The sequence below is a fragment of the Takifugu flavidus genome, chromosome 13 (assembly GCF_003711565.1).
Source record: "Takifugu flavidus isolate HTHZ2018 chromosome 13, ASM371156v2, whole genome shotgun sequence".
Lineage (NCBI taxonomy): Eukaryota > Metazoa > Chordata > Actinopteri > Tetraodontiformes > Tetraodontidae > Takifugu > Takifugu flavidus.
In genome coordinates, this window is record NC_079532.1 from 1 (window position 1) to 4780 (window position 4780).

Sequence of the window (4780 nt, forward strand, 5' to 3'; positions counted from 1 at the left end):
GTTCTCCGACCAAAAATGATGTTTTCTCCACGAGAAAACGTCAAAAAAGTCATAATGTGACTGCAGCATCCTTTTTACATGATCATGTTGCATTCACCTCTGTTTTGAAATAAATGTGTCTCCTGACCAAAAGTGATGGTTTCCCCCAAGAGCAGACGTCAAAAACGTCATAATGTGACTGCAGCATGAGTTTTCAGATGATCATGTTGCATTCACCTCTGTTTTGAAATAATGTGTCTCCTGACCAAAAGTGATGGTTTCCCCACGAGCAACGTCAAAAACGTCATAATGTGACTGCAGCATGAGTTTTCAGATGATCATGTTGCATTACCTCTGTTTTGAAATAAAGTGTCTCCTGACAAAAATGATGTTTCTCCCACGAGAAAACGTCAAAAACGTCATAATGTGGACGCAGCATACGTTTTCACATGATCATGTTGCATTCACCTCGGTTATGAATAAATGTGTCTCTGACCAAAAGTGGATGGTTTCCCCCATCGAGCAGACCTCAAAATACGTTCATAATGGTGACTGCAGCATGAGTTTTTCAATGATCATGTTTCATTCACCTCTGTTTTGAAATAAATGTGGTCTCCTGACCAAAATGATTTTTCCCCACGAGAAAACGTCAAAAACGTCATAATGTGACTGCAGCATGAGGTTTTCACATGATCATGTGCATTCACCCTGTTTTGAAATAAATGTGTCTCCTGACCAAAATGATGTTTTCTCCACGAGAAAACGTCAAAAACGTCATAAGTGACTGCAGCATACTTTTCACATGATCATGTTGCATTCACCTCTGTTTTGAAATAAATGTGTCTCCTGACCAAAAGTGATGGTTTCCCACGAGCAAACGTCAAAAACGTCATAATGTGACGCAGCATGAGATTTTCAGATGATCATGTTCATTCACCTCTGTTTTGAAATAATGTGTCTCCTGACCAAAATGATGTTTTCTCCACGAGAAAACGTCAAAAACGTCATAATGTGACTGCAGCATAGTTTTCACATGATCATGTTGCATTCACCTCTGTTTTGAAATAAATGTGTCTCCTGACCAAAATGATGTTTTCCTCCACGAGAAAACGTCAAAAACGTCATAATGTGACTGCAGCATACGTTTTCACATGATCATGTTGCATTCACCTCTGTTTTGAATAAATGTGTCTCCTGACCAAAAATGATGTTTTCTCCACGAGAAAACGTCAAAAACGTCATAATGTGACACAGCATAGTTTTCAGGTGATCATGTTGCATTCACCTCTGTTTTGAAATAAATGTGTCTCCTGACCAAAAATGATGTTTTCCCCACGAGCAAACGTCAAAAAAATCATAATGTGACTGCAGCATACGTTTTCACATGATCATGTTGCATTCACCTCTGTTTTGAAATAAATGGGTCTCCTGACCAATAGTGATGGTTTCCCCACGAGCAGACGTCAAAAACGTCATAATGTGACTGCAGCATGAGTTTTCAGATGATCATGTTGCATTCACCTCTGTTTTGAAATAAATGTGTCTCCTGACCAAAATGATGTTTTCTCCACGAGAAAACGTCAAAAAGTCATAATGTGACTGCAGCATACGTTTTCACATGATCATGTTGCATTCACCTCTGTTTTGAAATAAATGTGTCTCCTGACCAAAAATGATGTTTTCTCCACGAGAAAACGTCAAAAAAGTCATAATATGGCTGCGGCATACGTTTTCACATGATCATGTTGCATTCACTCTGTTTTGAAATAAATGTGTCTCCTGACCAAAAGTGATGGTTTCCCACGAGCAGACGTCAAAAACGTCATAATGTGACTGCAGCATGAGTTTTCAGATGATCATGTTGCATTCACCTCTGTTTTGAAATAAATGTGTCTCCTGACCAAAAATGATGTTTTCTCCACAAGAAAATGTCAAAAAGTCATAATATGGCTGCGGCATACGTTTCACATGATCATGTTGCATTCACCTCTGTTTTGAAAAAATGTGTCTCCTGACCAAAAATGATGTTTTCTTCACGAGAAAACGTCAAAAAAGTCATAATATGACTGCGGCATACGTTTTCACATGATCATGTTGCATTCACCTCTGTTTTGAAATAAATGTGTCTCCTGACCAAAAATGATGTTTTCCCACGAGCAGACGTCAAAAACGTCATAATGTGACCGCAGCATGAGTTTTCAGGTGATCATGTTGCATTCACCTCTGTTTTGAAATAAATGTATCTCCTGACCAAAAGTGATGGTTTCCCCACGAGAAAACGTCAGAAACGTCATAATGTGACCGCAGCATGAGTTTTCAGGTGATCATGTTTCATTCACCTCTGTTTTGAAATAAATGTGTCTCCTGACCAAAAATGATGTTTCTCCTCCAAGAAAAAAGTCAAAAAAGTCATATTGTGACTGCAGCATACGTTTTCACATGATCATGTTGCATTCACCTCTGTTTTGAAATAAATGTGTCTCCTGACCAAAAATGATGTTTTCTCCACGAGAAAACGCCAAAAAGTCATAATGTGACTGCAGCATACGTTTTCACATTATTATGTTGCATTCACCTCTGTTTTGAAATAAATGTGTCTCCTGACCAAAAATGATGTTTTCTCCACGAGAAAACATAAAAAAAGTCATAAAGTACTGCAGCATACGTTTTCACATGATTATGTTGCATTCACCTCTGTTTTGAAATAAATGTGTCTCCTGACCAAAAATGATGTTTTCTCACGAGACGAGAAAACGTTAAAAAGTATAATGTTACTGCAGCATACGTTTTCACATGATCATGTGCATTCACCTCTGTTTTGAGAAACTTGTGTCTCCTGACCAAAAGTGTTGGTTTCCCCTTGAAAGATGTCAAAAACGTCATAATTTGACTGCAGCATACGTTTTCACATGATCATGTTGCATTCACCTCTGTTTTGAAATAAATGTGTCTCCTGACCAAAAATGATGTTTTCCCCACGAGCAGACGTCAAAAACGTCATAACGTGACTGCCAGCATGAGTTTTCAGATGATCATGTTGCATTCACCTCTGTTTTGAATAAATGTGTCTCCTGACCAAAAATGATGTTTCTCCACGAGAAAACGCCAAAAAGTCATAATGTGACTGCAGCATACGTTTTCACAGGATTATGTTGCATTCACCTCTGTTTTGAAATAAATGTGTCTCCTGACAAAAATGATGTTTTCCTCCACGAGAAAACATAAAAAAAGTCATAAAGTGACTGCAGCATACGTTTTCACATGATTATGTTGCATTCACCTCTGTTTTGAAATAAATATGTCTCCTGACCAAAAATGATGTTTTCTCCACGAGAAAACGTCAAAAAGTCATAATGTGACTGCGGCATACGTTTTCACTTGATCATGTTGCATTCACCTCTGTTTTGAAATAAATGTGTCTCCTGACCAAAAATGATGTTTTCTCCACGAGAAAACGTCAAAAAGTCATAATGTGACTACAGCATACGTTTTCACATGATCATGTTGCATTCACATCGGTTGTGAAATAAATGTGTCTCCTGACCAAAATGATTGTTTCCCCACGAGCAGACGTCAAAAACGTCATAATGTGACTGCGCATACGTTTTCACATGATCATGTGCATTCACCTCTGTTTTGAAATAAATGTGTCTCCTGACCAAAAATGATGTTTTCTCCACGAGAAAACGTCAAAAACGTCATAATGTGACTGCGGCATACGTTTTCACATGATCATGTTGCATTCACCTCTGTTTTCAAATAAATGTGTCTCCTGACCAAAAATGATGTTTTCTCCACGAGGAAAACGTCAAAAAAGTCATAATATGGAGTGGCATACGTTTTCACATGATCATGTTGCATTCACCTCTGTTTTGAAATAATGTGTCTCCTGACCAAAAGTGATGGTTTCCCCACGAGCAGACGTCAAAAACGTCATAATGTGACTGCAGCATGAGTTTTCAGATGATCATGGTGCATTCACCTCTGTTTTGAAATAAATGTGTCTCCTGACCAAAATGATGTTTTCTCCACAGAAAAGAAACGTCAAAAACGTCATAATGTGACTGCAGCATGCGTTTTCACATGATCATGTTGCATTCACCTCGGTATGAAATAAATGTGTCTCCTGACCAAAAGTGATGGTTTCCCCACGAGCAGACATCAAAAACGTCATAATGTGACTGCAGCATACGTTTTCACATGATCATGTTGCATTCACCTCTGTTTTGAAATAAATGTGTCTCCTGACCAAAAATGATGTTTTCTCCACGAGAAAACGTCAAAAATGTCATAATGTGACTGCAGCATGAGTTTTCAGATGATCATGTTGCATTCACCTCTGTTTTGAAAAATAAAGTGTCTCCTGACCAAAAATGATGTTTTCTCCACGAGAAAACGTCAAAAACGTCAAAATGTGACTACAGTACGTTTTCAGATGATCATGTTGCATTCACTTCTGTTTTGAAATAAATGTGTCTCCTGACCAAAAATGATGTTTTCTCCACGAGCAGACGTCAAAAACGTCATAATGTGACTTCAGCATGAGTTTTCAGATGATCATGTTTCATTCACCTCTGTTTTGAAATAAATGTGTCTCCTGACCAAAAGTGATGGTTTCCCCACGAGCAGACGTCAAAAACGTCATAATGTGACTGCAGCATGAGTTTTCAGATGATCATGTTGCATTCACCTCTATTTTGAATAAATGGTCTCCTGACCAAAAATGATGTTTTCTCCACGCGAGAAACGTCAAAAAAGTCATAATATGGCTGCGGCATACGTTTTCACATGATCATGTTGC